The following is a 19427-nucleotide window of genomic DNA, read 5'->3' as shown; positions in this document are numbered from 1 at the left end:
AGAAAGGATAATATTCTTTTTATCAAATATTCTTATCAAAAAACAACAGTTGGCACACTTCCAAGTGAGCTCTTTAGGATGTTTACAGCCAGGATTATTGAGAACAACTTATTAACACCTGTATCATACTATCAACATTATACACAATAGCAATTTTGAGAGTTAACTGTAAACATTTCATGATAAAAAAATTAATATTAAGGCATACAGAAATGGCAAATTTCTACAGCTGTTACCTTAAACTGTCCCACAAGATGGCAGTGTAGAATAGTTTAAAATCGAAAAGTGAGCTGGTTGAGAAAATATTCTATTGTGAATATTATGAAGCAATGCAATCATAACACATTGGCAGTTGTTACTACATGAAGGAATGAAACTTCTAGGTCAATTGTTGGCCTGCAGGAATAGCCTAAGCTTGGGAGGATTTTTACCAGACATTATCAGAATATATACAACATGCACCTCAAGTTAAATTTTCTGCACATGCAGACGTTCTGAGTGCGTGTGTGTGTGTGTGTGTGTGTGTGTGTTTACACACACACACACACACACATATATATATATATATATATATATATATATATATATATGTATACATACATACTTTTTTTTAAGCAACTTGATCTAAGTTTTTCTGTGGGCACTTCAAACAATTAATTAAATGTAGTTCCTTTTACATAATACATATAACAATATAATCATGTGATGGACTCTACAAAGGAAAGATAAACCAGAGTTTTAAAAAAACACATCACAGAATATTTGCCTGATGTTAAATCTGAAAGGGAGTGAAATGTTTTATTATCCCAATCAGATAATATAACATCAGCAGAAGATATTCAGTTCAGCTTCCATATTAAACAAGTAACTTCACATATTAGCTATCTAGAAAATTTTCATAAGAAGACATCAAACTACTGGATGGAACATTATTTTAACTAGCATTAAATCTCTCTGTATATATATATATATATATATATATATATATATATATATATATATATATATATATATATGTGTGTGTGTGTTGATGCATATGAGTGCATGCACACACACGCATCTATATATAGCCTATATCTATAGACCTATTAGCCTGACGAGCCTGGTCTGCAAGGCCATGGAACGTATCATCATGGAACTCATAAACAAAGACATTGGTAACCTCCAAACTCTGGATCCCACCCAGTTTGGGTTTGTGAAAGGCAGATCATGCCTCCTGAACCTGATCGACTTCTTTGAGGCAGTCACCAAAGCCGTGGATGAGTGTAAGGTGGTTCACACAGCCTATCTTGACCTCGCCAAGGCTTTCAAAACCATCCCCCATTTTGGAATTATAGCTAAACTCACTAAACAGGGTATAAATCCCTACGTCACAAGATGAGTTGCCAACTGACTCACTGACAGAACCTACACTGTAAAAGTTGCAGACTCCAAATCTGACCTCAAAGCAGTGACAAGTGGAGTACCACAGGGTTCCACCCTGGGACCTCTCCTGTTTGATATCTACTTCTCTGAAGTACAGGCTAACACAGAAGGCCTCTGGCTAATGAAGTTCACAGATGAATGCAAACTAGGAGCCATAGTCAAGTCCCCAAATGATGTGGACATACTATAGAAGGGCCTCACTGAGACAGATGCCTGTGTCAGAGCCATGCCCTGAAGCTCAATGCCAAAAAGTGCAGTGTCATCCCCTTTGGTAAAAACTCTGTACCCATGAACTACCACATAGGCAGCAATCTACTTAACACCGAATGCGTGATAAGAGACCTTGGGATCCAGGTGGACAGTAGTCTCTCCTTTGATAGTCACTTCACCACAGTAGTCAGGAAGTCCTTCTATGTGGCACACCTCATCATAAAAGGGTTCTCATCCAGGAAAAAAAGAGGTCATTGTTCCCCTCTACTCGTCACTCATTAGACCCATTATAGAGTACAACGCCTCTTTTGCAATGTACCTCACAAGACATCTGCAGCAGCTGGAAAGGTCACAGAAGTACCTCACAAAGAGGATTACTGGCCTCAAACAAATGCCCTACACTGCCCGCCTCAAAAAACTCCAGCTTTACTCCATAGCATATAGCCTACTCCAAGGTGATCTCTGCCTAACATATAAAGCTATGTCAAACCCAGAGCTGTTGGACATGCTACACCTAAAGAAATTCCAATCCCTCCGAGCTACATGCTCTAGGGACCTAAACCTTGTCACCACAATAAACAGGACACGCTGGAGGGATAGATTCCTGTCCCAGAGACTTCCTATACTCTGGAACAAGCTACCCATCTATGTCAAGCAAAGTTCTTCATTAGCACTCTTCAAGAAAAATCTTGATGAGTGGATGGGAAATAGGAAATACACCCTGGGGATCACGTCTGTGTCTCTGCTGGACAGTGGCACAGGAAAATAATTTTCTTGGGTGGCGTAAGCTATGGAACCTTACTGGCTATGCTTACATAGGCCCTTGGGCCGATAGCCTAGCACCTACCTATGAACCTATATATGTATATATATATATATATATATATATATATATATATATATATATATATATATATTAGATATAGCTATATCTATACTTATATAATAAACATATAAGTGTATATATATATATATATATATATATATATTTATATATATATATAAATATATAAATGTATACACACACACCCACACACACACACACACACATGCACATGCACACACATTATATGTGCTATGTAATGTCAGTATGAGTGAGTGCATGTGCGTGTGGGTTTGGGTGTGGGTGTATGTGTATGTGTGCTTGTGTGTGTGTGTGTGTGTGTGTGTGTGTGTGTGTGTGTGTGTGTGTGTGTGTGTGTGTGTGTGTGTGTGTGTGTATACATGCCCTGTGTGCAAGACATTCATTTTGATGAAAGATCCAGCCATCAGAAATGGAAGTGCGAATTAATTCCATCGATTTGCATCAGCTGCTCTGCGTGGGCTGGCACAAAAATCGGCACAACAATTGCTAAACAGTAGGGTCTGTAATGTCTAGTATAAAAATCACTGACTAGTGGAAGTTAAGGTGTTTCACCTTTTCTATACTGCTATGCGAATTCAAAGTCAATATAGAGGGTATGAGGGAGGTTGTCCCCCTGCAAAATATTTTTTTCAGTTTTTTTTTCCCTGAGGTATGTGGATTTTGTTTAATAGAAACAGTTCCAGTGAAACTGTATTTCAGCATATCGATAAGCACCCATATATAATATATATATATATATATATATATATATATATATATATATATATATATATATATATATACACACATGTGTATGTATATGTATGTGGTGTGTGTGTGTGTGTGTGTGTGTGTGTGTGTGTGTGTGTGTGTGTGTGTGTGTGTGTGTGTGTGTGTGTGGCATGCACATGTGCATAATATGTATATATGAGTCTGTCAAGCATATGAATTATAAAAACTTTGAACTTTAAGACACAGATTTAAAGAGTTCAAATCAAAAAGATTCAAAAACAAAACACCTGAAATCACAAAGATCTGAATAAAAACAAAACTTATTTTTGTCAAGAGTCAAGTTCCCCTGCAACCCCCCACTCCCCCTGTTCCTTAAACATACCAACTCCAAAATCACTCTACAGTGGGGAAAGGGCACATTCCCTAATGTCCATTGCACGTGATCTTGTGCATCAAAACATCTGCAATGGTATAAAAATTCATTTTCTAGCTGTATATTTCAAATTGCTCGAACTCTTGAAACTTTGAGCACTTGAAGGTAACCTGTGATTATGGTTCATTTGATCTAAAATGAAAAACAGTGGCTCATTTGATCAAAAACTTATTTGAGCTAAACAACAATTGATTGACTCACATTTGATTAAAAACTATGTTAGCCTGTAGAAAATTACTATTGGCTGAGTTTTTGTGCAATATGTTTGTTTGTTTTTTTTTTTTTTTTTTTTAGGATTTGAAGTTCCGTGTTTTAATAACATTGCTGAGATGGAGTGGTTTTTGAATGTTTGTGCATTTGATATTAAACCACACATATATATATATATATATATATATATATATACATACATATATACAGAGAGAGTGATATATATATACATATATATATATATATATATATATATATATATACACACACACACATACAAATATGTATTTTATATATATATATATATATATATATATATATATATATATATATATATGTGTGTGTGTGTGTGTGTGTGTGTGTGTGTGTGTGTCATACCTCTCAACCTCTTAGAGCAAGAAATCTGGACAAAGCCATAAATAAAAGTGGGACAAAGGCCCAAAAATAGGAACAATTTTTAAATATTGATCTTACAAACTTAGAAAGTTGATCAAATTAAAAAAAAAAAAAATGACAGTTCAAAGTATGATTACAGTTAAACAGTTTATTGGTAAGCGCTTTTGACCGGTAAAAAGTACAGTTTTGTACCTACCATAAATGTAGATGTCCGACAGGTATGCATCTGCAGTCATAACAAATGGGTTGTCCTGCCTCAGGCAGCCCTTCGGTTGGCCGGATTCCAAAGTCTGGGTCTGGCCTCGGCTGATGTCGCACTTCACCCAACGTCATAGCTGCTGGGGTATAAAGGCATCAGCCGACGCCATTTTCCTCAGTGTTTCTTGCCCCAGATGCCAGGTGCCCTCTAGGAGGGCTAAATTTGGATAAATGCAGATAATTCCAAACAGTAGAAAGCAAAATATATATACATATATACATACAAACAAATACACCATAATAGATTCCCCCAGCTAGCTAAAAGAGGGTAAGTACCCTAGGAATACCACAGAGGGGAAGGAGGGTGGGTAATCCTGACTGCAGATGCATACCTATCGGACATCTACATTTATGGTAGGTACAAAACTGTACTATGTCCTTCAAGGATGCATCTGCAGTCATAACAAATGGGTAGAATACCATAGCCAAACTGGGGAAGGAGGCACTAAGATAATGATGGTGTAGTTAAGATCCCTTGTAAAACAGCAGTTGCAAAACCTGCTCGGGATCTGGAGTATAAAGGAAGATTATAATGCTTGGCAAATGTATGCACGGAGCTCCAACTAGCAGCTTCTAAAATGTCTTTGGTAGCCACTCCTCGTAGGAAAGCTGTAGTGGTGGCTGTAGCTCTTGTGGAGTGAGGCCTGATATTTTCAGGAGTTGTTTTTCCATGAAATGAGTAGCAGAATCAAATGCAATTTCCTATCCATTTTGAGATTGTCTGTTTTGAAATTGCTTTTCCTTGCACTCCTGTTGCATATGCTACCAGAAGCTGGTCAGTTTTTCTGCTGGCCTTGGTTCTGTCCAGATAGTAGCGCAGTTGTCTGTGTACATCCAAGGTGTGTAGTAGTTTTTCCCCCGTTCTGTGGGTTGGGGAAGAATGTAGGTAAATGTATGGCTTGGTTCAAGGATACCCTGGATACCACCTTTGGCATAAAAGTAGGATTGATTCTCAGAGACACTCTATCCTGATGGAAGATAAGGAAAGGCTGCACTGCCATTAATGCCTGTAACTCAGATACCCTTCTTGCTGAAGTGATTGCTAGCAGGAAGGCAGTTTTCCAAGATAAGAACTGTAAGTCTGCTGTTGCTGCTGGTTCAAAAGGGGAAGTGTTAATTTTTCTAGCACAAAATTGAGATCCCATGCAGGCAAAGGTGGTTTCCTTGGAGGCTTTACACTTTTGATCCCTCTCAAAAATTGTCTGAGGAGAGGATGAGAGAAGACAGGAGGATCCATGTTGTACTCTGCTGAAATTGCTGATGCATGTATCTTAATGGAAGAATAGGACAGGCCATTGTGGAACAGTTCTGCTAAGTATTCCAGGATGTGTGCTAGGTTTGCTAGTGTGACATTTTCTCCCTTTTCTGCACTCCAAATGAGGAATCTTTTCCATTTGGCTGAATATGTTTTCCTAGTGGAGGGTCTGCGAGCCTCCAGGATAATGTCCTTAACCCTCTGAGATAAATCAATTTGGTTTTGTTTTATGGAATTTTCCAAGCAGTTAGCTGCACTGTTTTTAAGTTTGGATGCAGGGTCTTGTAGTTGTTCTGCGTTAGAAGTAAAGGACATAGAGGTAGATGCCATGAATACGTCCAAGACATGCTTCTCAGTAGCAGGTACCAATGTTGCCTTGGGCAGTCTGGAGCTATCAGAATTACCTTTGGCTGTTCCTCTCTGATCTTCAGTAGAACTTTGTACATCAAAGGAAGAGGTGGAAAGGCATATACTGTCAGGTCCTTCCAGCTGAAAGAAAGGGAGTCCACCCTTCAGGCAAGTGGGTGGTATACTCTTGAGCAGAATTTCTTCAGTTGGTGGTTGTGTGGGGAGGCAAACAGGTCTATCTCTGGCATTCCCCATTTCTTTGTTATGGTTTTGAAAATATCTGGATGCAGCATCCATTCTTGAGCATCCGTGGTAGTTCTGCTTAAGCTGTCTGCTAGTGAATTCTCTTTTCCTGGTACAAATCTGGCCTGCAGTTGGATGTTGAGATTCAGGGCCAAGTTCCACAGGTCCATTGCCGTCCGGCATAGAGGGTATGAATGTGTGCCTCCCTGTTTGTTGATGTACCACATGACTGTGGTATTGTCCGTCCTTATCAGCAGGTGTCCTTACTGGATGAATGGTCTGAATGCCTCGATTGCATGTTTCACTGCCAGCATCTCCTTTAGATTTATGTGTAGATTCAGCTGGTCTTGTGACCATAGGCCTTGGATACACTTGTCTTCCATGTGTGCCCCCCAGCCTAGGTCTGAGGCATCCGTGGTGATGGTCTGCCTTGGATGTGGTTTGTGGAAAGGCAATCCTCTGTTTATCTGACAGGCCTGAGCCCACCACAGGAATTCTTTTTTCAGACATGGAATGATTGGTATCTGGGCTTCAAGACTGTGTCTGTGTTGAGACCATACATTCTTTAGGTACCATTGTAACTTTCTCATATGCAGCCTGGCATGTGGGATCAATATTATGCAGGATGCCATGTAACCCAGGGCCTGCAGGACTTTCCTTGCAGTAAGCTGAGTTTGTCTTGTTAATGCCATGAAATAGACTGGTAGTTGCTTTTGTTTTTCCTCTGTGAGAAAAGCCATCTGAGTTATTGTGTCCAGTTCTGCACCCAAAAATGTTATCCTTTGGGATGGCACTAGTCTTGACTTTTGTATGTTGACTGTGTATCCCTAGGCTTGCAGCAGTTGTATGACATTGGCCAAATCCTTTATTAATTTTGTCTTGTTGTCTGCTTGTATTAGGCAGTCGTCCAGGTATGGGTAGATTTGAATTCCCTGAAGCCTGCAATGAGCAATTACTGATGCCAGGCATTTCGTGAATACTCTGGGCGCAGTAGATAAGCCAAAGGGCAATGCTGAGAATTGATAATGCTCTGATCCTGCAAGAAATCTGAGGTGTCTTCTGCAATCTGGTCGTATAGGGACGTGCAGGTATGCCTCCTTGAGATCTAGAGTCACCAGCCAAGACTCCTTGCCCAACATGGAAAGAAGTTGCTGTAGGGTCAGCATTTTGAATTTTGGAACAATGAGGTATGTGTTCAGTGCGGACAAATCGAGAATAGGCCTCCATTGATTTTCTTTTCTTGGTACAAGGAATAGTCTGGAGTAAAATCCTTGGCCTTGTTCCATAGATGGTACCTTTTCTATTGCTCTCATCCTTAGTAAACTGATGATTTGTTTTAGAGCCTCTGATTTCTGGCTTGGTGGAAGGTTTGGCATTCCTCTCTTTTTGGTAGAGTGTGGAAGTGAAACCTGTAGCCCTTGTCTATTGTTTGTAAAGTCCATTTGTCTCCTGTAATACAATGCCAATTTCTTGAGAATAAGGCTAGCATTCCGCCCAAGGGTGCTTCCAGTTGTTCCCTGGTAGGCGGAATCAGAGCCAAGTCATTGTGTCTGTCCTGTAGAAGTGGTTGCAGTCGCAGCTGTGGCGGCACTTCTTTGGTTGGCAGGTTGCCACTGACGACCCCTGTAGGCACCCCTAGATTGACCTCTGCCTCTTGGGCGTCTATTTCTGCCTCTCTGTGCTCTGGAGGTGTCTGGAAAGGACCAATTCTTTGAAGGCCAATTTCTGCTAAACCTCGGAGGTTGGACCTGCAAAAATCCTTGACTGTTTGGACAGATTTTGCTTTTTCTTCCACTTTCTTTAGAACCTCCTGTGCAGGGGAGCCAAACAAACTTTGTTTCTCCATAGGGGCATCCAGGAGTTTAGACTTAACATGGTCTGGTAAGGATTGTTCTTTTAACCAGGCATGCCTTCGAATCACTGCTCCAGTCATAGCTGATCTAAATGAAGCCTCCAGTGCATCATAGCCACATTTTAAGAAATGATTACTGACCTGCTGAGAATTGTGCACCAAATCCTGAAGGGACTTACGGTCTAAAGGTTCAGGAGAGGCCAGTTTTTTATTCAGCTGATCTAACAAAAATTCCTGGTACTGTATCATGTGAAATTGACAGTTTAAATCCCTGGCAGAAAGAGTAGCAGATGTATAAACCTTTTTACCCCATCTCTCTAATGCTCTAGATTCTCTTTCAGATGGTAGTGGGATTTTGGCAGAGGCAGCTGCAACACCTTTAGGGCCCTGAGAAATGGTTTCTGGGTCTGCAGCATGAGCCTTATACAAGTGGTAGTGAGAATCCGGGACCCTGTAGTATCTGTCAGGCTTTGCAGGGGCCGGGGAAGAGAATCAGGGGCAGTACTGGCATCATTGTATGCATCATCAACAACTGATAGTACAGGTGGAATGGCTAAAGGCCTATGCTGTGGTAAGTGTAAAAAAGTCCTTAGCCTTTTCCTAGAATCAGAAAAATCCTGACCCTGCCATTGGAAGTGTTCCCTCATTGAGTGTAGGGTTTCCCCAAAAGAAAATTCTTCTGGAGGTGAGGCAGAAGGAATGGAGTCTTCTGCATCAGAATCCTCATAAGGTAAGTACGGGCCTTCCTGATGGTTCGATACATCTGAACCACCCGAGGAGTAGTCAGAGGACAGAGGTTCAGGGGGTTCAGCCCTAGGCCTCTTTTCAGGAGGGGGTTGTGAGGCCCTGTCTGGGTGAGGATGGGTTCCCCTGATCAAAGAAATAAGGTCCTCAGCAAGGCTGAGAATCTGGGAACTTGAGGTAGGCCTGTGAGAGGGAGCTTTTGAAGGTAAGGCCTTGGAAAGTTTGGCTGCTTTAGCCCTGGAAAAGGCCTTGATAGACATAGAAGCAGGGGGTCTAGCTTCCCCACATGCAGGAGTAGAGATGTCCAATGGAATAGTGTCAGACAACTCTTGTGTGCCTGCTACTTCAGCAGGAATTTCTGTAGCCGACTCAGCCATGGCCTGTGTGGCCTCGGTTATCGGAGGCATGCTTTCGGCCGAAGGGAGAACCGAGATCTCGGTTTCAGCCGAAACCGAGACACTCGCTGTAGGCCTAACCGTGGTTTCAGCCGAAACCGCGGGCCGCGAGTGTCGGCCCTTTTCTTTGCGTTTTTTAGCTAAATGTGTAGTCGGAGTCTCTGATGGCATTTTATATGCAAAAGTGGAGCCAAAAAACTCTTCTGCAAACTCCGACCGACGTCTAAGAGTCCGTCGGTTGAAGGAAGCACAGGCTAAACAAGCTGATACGTCGTGGTCTGGGCCTAAGCAAGGAAGGCAGTAAGAGTGGAAATCCTTATGAGGTATTTGTTTCCCACAAGTTAAACAATTATTTACTTTGTCTGACATCGGCTGAGGCAAGAAAGAGTCCCCAACGGGGTACTTAGCTTTTTAGAAGTCTTCGGTACGTTGAAATCTCTGGATCTGACCGACCGGCACTTGCGAACAGCTTCTGCTTCGGGCACCGCGCGGCAAGAAAGACTGAGGAAAATGGCGTCGGCTGATGCCTTTATACCCCAGCAGCTATGACGTCGGGTGAAGTGCGACATCAGCCGAGGCCAGACCCAGACTTTGGAATCCGGCCGACCGAAGGGCTGCCTGAGGCAGGACAACCCATTTGTTATGACTGCAGATGCATCCTTGAAGGACATCCAGCCTTCTTCAGACATTTTCAAAAAATCATGTGCCCCATTTTATAATACAATCAATTAATTATGCAATAATTAACACTTAAAACCAATTTCACAAACAATTTATGTAAGAACATAAAACCAGCATATAATTACTAGAAAATTCATTTATTAAACATCCTCATCTTCAACACACTAGAAATTAAAATAGTTTCATTTAACACTGGTAAAACAGAAGCATTAAGATAAACTTGCCACCAATATTCTTTATTTTCTAAAATAACTTTCCAAGGACTTCCCCTAGGACTCAATTTAATTTGTTCTAAAACAATAAAACAAAAGCAATAGCTACCAGCCTGATGTATATGCCTATATAGAGCATTTGTTTTTTTTACATCTAGATATCTCATATAAGTGCTCATAAATACATTGTTTTAATTTGTGTTCTGTTTTGCTTATTTAACAGGCAGAACAGTCAAAACACTTAGCAGCGTACACAACCCCTTTAGACCCACAATTATAGTGACTATAGATGGTAATGGTCTTGTCACCTAATTGTATTGCTTCACTTTCATAAATGTTAAAACAGTACTGGACCCACATTTCCTCATCTTTCCCATTTGTTTAATCTTATTACCTGTGAGGGTATCACACCAATCTTTTAAACTTCTATCCCTTCTATATACTACTTTAGGGGAAAGGCCCAAAATATTACTCACCTCCCTATCACTTAGAATAAATGAACAGTTTTTTTTGTAAAATCTGTAACACTGCTTGGCTATCATTAGAAAAGGTTGTAATGAAAACTATATTTCTATTAGAGACATTCATATTCCCAGTAGAACCATTATTAGTTCCTACACTTTCTGTATTAATTAAGGTACCTGAATCAACTACACCCCCCTCACTTGTATTCACATTGCTTTGAAAATTAACTTCTAAAAGGGGGAGTAAAAAAAACAGATGTTCTTTTGTTAATCACCTCAGAAATTACTGATTCCACCAATGCCTTAGGATAATCTCTATCGTTGAACATTTGTCATATAAACTGATATTCATCAATAAATTCATTCATCAAAGTAATCATCCTTGCAGTTTGTACCATTTGTCCTTTAATTACCCTATTCTTCACATGATAAGGATGGTTGTTAGATAAATGCAAAAATTTGTTTGAATAAGTCTTTTTTCTATATATGGTGGATTTCAAACATCCCCCTTGAATTGTCCTTAGTTAATAAAACATCCAATCCCCCACTTGGTATGAAAATTCCAAGAAATCAGTGGACATATTGAGATAATCAATAAAACCAGGTATTAATTCTTTACCGAAAACCACAACAACGGAAATAACAGCATAGACTGAAGAATAAAATATTTTATTTCTGATTCTGGTACCTCGGCCTTCGCCTTCAATGGAATAGTTAACATGTTCAGAAGCAAGTCTATAAGATGTTTCAGTATGTTTAAATAATGAATTGGTAAAAAGAAGTTTTGTATAGGTAATTTATAGCTTTATATTGGTAGATTTGAAGTTTAGTATTTGTGGCTTTAAAATTTTGAAATATTGCTAATTGCATTTAATTAATCAATTAATGTAATTAGAAGGTGGTTCTTATAGACTTGCTTCTGAACATGTTAACTATTCCATTGAAGGCGAAGGCCGAGGTACCAGAATCAGAAATAAAATATTTTATTCTTCAGTCTATGCTGCTATTTCCGTTGTTGTGGTTTTCGGTATATTTGGACTTTTTTACTGTTTTCTACAGTTTTGGTGTGTGTTTTTCGGTTGATCACAATGTCCACCAATGGAGCAGCGGGACCACCAGTTGCCACAAGGAGCAATTCGTATGTTTTGGATTTTTCTTCCATTTGGAAGAATAGAGAAAAAAGATTTGCCTCCAACGACCCGTGGGTTTGTGGCAGCAATGATTATGCTATAAAGTTTGAGGAGTTGGAGAAATTAATGGTAAAGGAAGCAACTCTTTTTTTATGATTTAAAGCTATTGGAAAAGTATGTCAGTTCCAATACCACTCCAAGGGGGCTTAGAGTGGCCCGTTTACCTGCATATGAATTTTCGGAGGAGGAGTCTGATCTTTTCGCAGAATGGAAAGAGATTTCCCTACAGTGTAGTTTGGGCTGGCTAAAAGTGCTTATCAAGCGCAATGAAAGAGTGCTTGTTAAAATACGTTCCAATATTGTTGAACTGCAAGAGACTTTATGTAATAATTCCCTGGAGGCAGATTTTGCACAGAACCTAAATGACATTAAATCAAGAGTGTTAAAAATAGAAAAGCAGGTAGTGCAACGTAAAAAGAAAAAGTTTGTATGAGACACCAATGATTATGCTACTGGGATGATTTTTTCTTGGTAATTCAACTTTAAGAGGGGGCGTGGTAGATCTGCTACAAAAAACAGCAGAAGCAGATCCCGCAGCCTTAGAGACACTTCCAGTTCATCGATTGAAGCAGATTCAGTGGGAAAGAAAAGCGTCTCCTTCGATGAAGTAGATGCTGAAAGTACTGTGGGTTTTAGTGGTCCGCAAGAGACTACTTCATCTGATAAAGATAATTTGACTCAAAGGAAGGGGCGCAATCGGCGCTTTCAGGCGAAAAGAAAGAACAATTGATTCTGTGTTTTATACACAAGGGACAGATGATAGTGGACATATTTCTCATAATGGTGGTGGGATAAGAACTGCATTTAATGGTTATTCTAACTCTTTTGCATGTGAGAATTTAAATATAATTAATCTCTCTGATTTATGTATTTCTGATGTCATGAAACAAGTTTTGTATAAAGGAACTAAATTTGTTCCAACACACATTCCTTCACTGGCTGATTTAATGTTAGAGGCCAAAGAGTTTTGCAGGAAGTTACATTTGAAAGTTTTCTTTGCAAACAAAGAGAAAGGAATGGGTAGTATTTTGGATGAAATGAATGGTGTTTCTGTTCTTGAAAGTTCACTAATGGATATGTCAGTTTATGAGAATGAAATGATAGACATTTTTTCAGAATTAGAACATCGTTCATCTTCTGATTTAGCCTTTGAGTTTTGCACTGGTTATGGAAGATTTAAAATTCCTAAAGTACCTTATGTTAGTGAATTTTTCCCTCCTAAATTGAACAACAGTATAACTGCTTTTGAAAAAACCTTGACTAAGCAAATTGTGAAGGAATTTGGGGTATTTAAAAAACACCAGAAGGGTTATAATCTTTCTAAAATAGAATGGCAAACTCTTTGTGAAATAAGGGAAAAGAGTGACAAATATGTTTTCACGGAGTCTGATAAAGGTGGAAACTGGGTTATCTTGTCTAGAGATAGGTATAATTCTCTGGTGTTAGATTTGCTATCAGATAGTGATACTTATGAAAGTTTACCAACAAATCCCAAGGTGGAATTCAATAATGCCTTATATGATCTATTGGAAAGGGGTGAACATTTGGGTTTCTTTAGTCGTGGAGACGTTAAAAAGTTATTTATAAAGAACCCAAGGGATGCCAGATTTTTTATCATTCCTAAGATTCATGAGGATTTGAGAAATCCACCTGGGCGTCCAATTGTTTCAGGGAGAGGTGCTTTTTCACAAAATGTTGGTATTTTTCTGGACTCAGTTTTGAAAGAACACTTACCAAGAATATCCTCACATGTTAAAAATACTAAGGAAGTTTGTGATTTTTTAAGGGTATTATTTGGGAAAGTGATTTTTATTGGGTCAGTGTGGATGTAAAGTCACTATATACCTGCATTAATACCTTTTGGGGACTTGAAGCAGTAGGCAAATTGTTGGGAGAAGGCCCACATACCTCCTATAATATTAGTTTGTTGGAATTTTGCCTTACACATAATTATTTTGAGTTTGAAAGGAAATTTTATTTGCAGAAAGTTGGTACTGCAATGGGTGCCTGTTTTGGTCCGTCATATGCTGTTATTTTCATGGGATTTTTTGAAAATTTATTTCTGTATTCTAAGATTTTTTTCCAAAATAGAGTGATCAAGTATAAGAGATTTACTGATGACTTATTATTTCTATGCAAGGGGAACCCCAAAGAATTTGAAGTATTTATCTCTAGCCTAAAAGAAAATCTGTGTGGATTGGATTTTACTTTTGTTATAGGTGGAGATAAAATACAATACTTAGATGTGGAATTCTATGTGGGTGTGGATGGCAGAATGCAACATAAACCTTTCCACAAAAACCACAGCAGTTAACAATTTTTTACATGCTTCTAGTATGCACAGCTTTCATCTTGTTAATTCGTTGTCTTTTGGAGAATTCAAACGTATTGCAGGAAATTTTTCAGAGAAGGATAATTATATAATGGAATTTGATAGAGTACAGGAAAAATTGTTTGAGAGAGGATATTCACATGATGTGATAAGTAGAGCCAGAGTTAAAGTTGAAAAAGCACTAGGGTTAGCACATGATTTTCATAGGTCTGTAGGTAGTGGAAGAATTCACTACGGTGAAACAAATGGGGAAGATGAGAATAAATTTAAGGAAGAAAATGATGAGACAAATAGGATTTTTTTTGTGAATAAATTTACAGCTTTTTCTCCCATTTTAAGAAGACTGGTAATGGAATTGTGGCCTATCATTGGAAATGATGATAGCCTTAGAAATATTATGCCTAGGGATGTGATTTTTTCCTATGGTAGATTTCAAAATTTAAAGGAGTTAGTAAGGAGCAAATGCAGAAGGGAAAAACTGGCCAATGCAGGAGCTTATGCGTGTGGTTAATGTAAGGTTTGTGATAAGATCAGGAATTTGGATGGGACCAGGATCAATGGCATTTTATACAATGCCATTGACCACTTTGATTGTAACTCATTCGGGGTTATTTATGTTATAGGATGTAACTGTCCTGTTAAAAAATGGTATATTGGGCAAACTAAACGTAAGGTAAAACTAAGAATATTAGAACATCTAGGAGATATTAGAAATTCTAGGCTGGATAGTCCTGTGGCTAGTCACTTTAGTGCAGAGCATGGGAGTTCGGTGAGAGATTTAATTTTTAGTGCTGTTGCCAGACCATATGGGATGGGGGGAGGTAACCATAGTTTTCAACAGAGGTTATTAAACATGGAATCTAGGTATATTATTAATTTCAACACTCTCCCAATGGGATGAATTTAGAAATATGAATGATATTATATGTAACATTTGAATTCATAGTATTAATATGTTAAAAAATGTTTCAGTATGTTTAAATAATGAATTGGTAAAAAGAAGTTTTGTATAGGTAATTTATAGCTTTATATTGGTAGATTTGAAGTTTAGTATTTGTGGCTTTAAAATTTTGAAATATTGCTAATTGCATTTAATTAATCAATTAATGTAATTAGAAGGTGGTTCTTATAGACTTGCTTCTGAACATGTTAACTATTCCATTGAAGGCGAAGGCCGAGGTACCAGAATCAGAAATAAAATATTTTATTCTTCAGTCTATGCTGTTATTTCCGTTGTTGTGGTTTTCGGTATATTTGGACTTTTTTATTGTTTTCTACAGTTTTGGTGTGTGTTTTTTGATTAATTCTTTAGACCCATCGCATACAAAATATAAATCAGCTAAAATCGAGTGTACATTTTAATATGTGTCAGAAAAGGTGAATGAATCAAATATTTAGTTTCCCACATGGCCATGACCACATTGGCATAAAGGGGTCCCAAGGGTGACCCCATTGCTATCCCTTTCACTTGTTTAAAGTAATGGCCATCATAAAATATAAAATTATTACACAACACTAATTCCAATAAATGTGAAAGTACATTAATTTTGTCCTGACTAATGGATATAATATCCATGAAAAAATCTGTAAACCACTCTACCCCTGTCTCGTGGGCAATACAGGTGTACAGATCTTTTACATCCACAGTTAAGAACACAAAATCATTTAAATTATTATTATCCTTCCCCAGTTTGTTACATTTAGATAAAAAAATCCCATGAGTCATGGCACAAGTATTCAAGCTTACCTAAATTATTTTTTAACTGACAATGCACATATTTGGCTATAAACTAAGTCTAAGGTAGATTATTTAAATCCTTATGGATTTTGGAATACCAAATATGGCAGCCACCCTTGGAAATTCTACATACATAAATGCAAAATCTTTTTATGTAATCTGACCCTGAGTCACCATATCCCATAAAAAGTAATCAATATTCTTATATGAGATATTTAACTCATTTAAAGATACTTCCACATATGTATCATTATAAAGTAGCTGCAACATACACTGATTATAATCAGCTTGGTTCATTGCCACTAATCCATCACCCTTGTCGGGCTGCATAAATCTCAAATCCCCCCTATTTTTTAATTCATGCAATAAAAACCATTGTTCAGCTGTAATGTTAAACAACGGATGTTGACAAGGAGCATTCAATATAGTTCTAAAGTCCACTTCACTCATTTGTTAAAAAGTCCTTAAAATAGGGTGCAGATTTGGATTAAAACTACTTGGCAGTCTCAATTGGTTAACACTCAAAACGTTTGTGTCTTGAAACACCGAAGCCAAATTAAGACTCCTCATATGCATTTTCAAGTCAGTTATAAGTTCCGTGGTTGTAGCCCTCTTCGTAGGAACAAAAGTTAACCCTTTGCTAAACATTTCCGCATGGTCTGAATTCAGTTCAAAACAACTGTAACTGCAAATATTAAAATCTCCAGTGTTATTTTGAATCAATTGGTATGGCCTAACAATACTTCCGTTTACACCACCTACCAGTTCCGATGATAATTCGCCCGGGAAAAGGATTATGTGGACTATGGGACTTATCCAGTGAGGAAGCAGAGAACAGGCTCCTTTTCCTGGCTGAGAGAACTGACTGTGCAGATAATTATCATGGCTCTCTCACTGATTAAAAGCCAGTTAGCCCTGACAAAGGCAGCACAATGGCACCCATTGACAAATACTGAGCTGATATACCCCATTAAGAGGGGGCTGTAGATGGAAGCAGCTGGTGCTTTTTTGTGCAGACTTTGTATGTTCTGCCTGTGTTTCCATGGATTTATGCTGAGTGATTCATAGGTTCATAGGTTCATACTAGGCTATCTGCCCTGGGGCAATTATAAGCCTAGCCCGATTCTGTATGGCTTACGTCACCCCTTGATTTGAGTATACTGTGCCCTTTTTAAGGTTTAGTTTACTGTGCCTCTGTCTAATAGTGACACGGGAGTAATCCCTGGGACAAACCTACGATCCCCCATCCACTTATCGAGATTCTTCTTGAAGAGATTCAGTGAGGTGCTCTGCCTCACATGAACTGGAATTCTATTCCAGAGCGAAGGGAGCCTCTGGGTTATGAACCTGTCCCTCCAGCAAGTTCTATTTATTTCTGTGCTGAGGTTCAAGTCCCTCGAGCGTGTGGCTCTAAGGTATTTAGATTTACTGAGGTGGAGCATGTCCATTAATTCTGGATTTGACATAGCTTTGTATGTCAGGCATAGATCGCCTCGAAGTAGGCGGTATGCAACTGAGTAGAGCTGGAGTTTTTTTAACCGAGCAGCATATGGCATCTGTTTGAGACCCTTGATCCTCCTGGTGAGATACTTTTGGGGTCTTTCTAATTGCTGCAGGTGTCGGGTAAGGTACATCCCAAAAGGGGCATTGTATTCTATGATGGGCCTGATGAGGGATGAATAAAGGGGCACGATTACCTCTCTTGCTCTAGATGTGAAACCCTTCATGATGAGGTGGGCTATGTAGAAGGTCTTTCTAACCACTTTGGCAATGTGGTTTTCAAAGGAGAGATTGCTATCAACTTGGGTCCCCAGGTCCCTAATAACTTTCTCTGTACTTAATGGGTTTCTGCCTATGTTGTAATTTGTGGGCACATTGTTTTTGCCAATGGGTATGACTATACATTTTTTGGCATTTAGCTTTAAACCATGGCACTGGCACCAGTTATCTGTCTCTGTGAGACCTTTTTGAAGGATGTTTGTGTCAGCTGGAGAGTTGATTATGGCACCCAGTTTGCAGTCGTCTGCGAACTTGGTGAGCCATAGTCTTCCCACGTTTGCCTGTACCTTGGAAAAGTATATACCAAACAAGAGTGGTCCCAGGACAGAACCCTGTGGGATGCCACTTGTGACCGGTTTCGAGTCTGACATGGCTCCAGCAACTCTCACTCTGTGGGTTCTGTCTTTGAGCAAGTTTGCGACCCATCTTGTGACATAGGGGTTTATATTTAAGCTGGATAGCTTATCTATGATGCCAGAGTGGGGTATTGTGTCAAATGCCTTTGCAAGGTCCAGATAGGCTGTGTGGACTACCTTCCCTTCATCTATGGCTTTGGTGACTGTTTCAAAGAAGTCAACCAGGTTCAAAAGGCAGGATCTGCCCTTGACAAAGCCGAACTGGGTAGGATCTAGTGTCTGTAGGTCCCCAATGTCTTTGTTTATGAGCTCCATGATGATCCTCTCCATAGCCTTGCAGACTAAGCTAGTCAGGCTTATGGGGCGATAGTTTCCATGGTCCGTAGAGGTTCCACCTTTGTGGCGTGGGACCACTGTTGCTGTACGCCATTCTGTGGGCACATATCCTGTAGTGAGGCTGAGATTGTATAGCTGTTTTATTTGAGGGATTGGTTCCTCTTGTAGTTCATGTAGGATGCAACCTGGGACGCCATCTGGTCCCATGGAAGCAGTGTTTTTTGCTTTGGAGAGGGCAGCCTTCACCTGAGCATCTGAGATGTTTGGGAGGCAGCCCTCTGCTGGGATAGATACTTGCTCTTTTGGGGGGGAGGGGAGAAGTTTGCACTGAACCTGTCTGCCAGGATATTGGCGATGTCTGTGGGTTCAGTGTATTTTTTGTCATTTAGAATCAACTCAGAACAAGTCTGGGAGTTGCATCCCAGGTTTCTAACATAACTGAAAAAAGCCTTATGATTGTCTTTGGTGTCCTGTGCAATTTTTCTCTCGAAGCTGGCCTTGGAGGATTTTATGAGGGATCGTAATATTTTGCTAGTACTGATCAGAGATGCCTTCCCTATTAGGGATTTTGCTCTATCATGTAGTAGCTTCCTCATTCTGTTGTACAGTTTATTTATGGCAGGGGTCCACCAGACTGGATGCCTGCCTTTGGATGATTGGGTCTTGGTTTTGTTTGGGATAGCATGATCCATGCATTCCTGGAGATGTCCGTAGAATGCATTTATATAGGATTCTGCAGTTTGGGCTGTAGTTTCCACTGGCCCTGGGGCCTTGAAGGATTCCACTTCGGTTTTGAGAAGTGAGAAGTTCGCTTTTGAGAAATTTTTCACTGTGGTTTTCTGGGCTGGGGGTGGGGTCGGGATGTGGACATCCAGTGAAATTAATTTATGGTCTGATCTTACCAATGAGGGATATACTTCTGGTGTGGGGCATAGAGTCCCCATGTTGGTAATGATCAGGTCTAGTATGTTGTCCCCTCTTATGGGAGTGGTGA

The sequence above is a fragment of the Protopterus annectens genome, chromosome 8.part1 (assembly GCF_019279795.1).
Source record: "Protopterus annectens isolate FY-2018-M chromosome 8.part1, PAN1.0, whole genome shotgun sequence".
Classification (NCBI taxonomy): domain Eukaryota; kingdom Metazoa; phylum Chordata; order Ceratodontiformes; family Protopteridae; genus Protopterus; species Protopterus annectens.
This window is presented reverse-complemented; position numbering follows the sequence as displayed.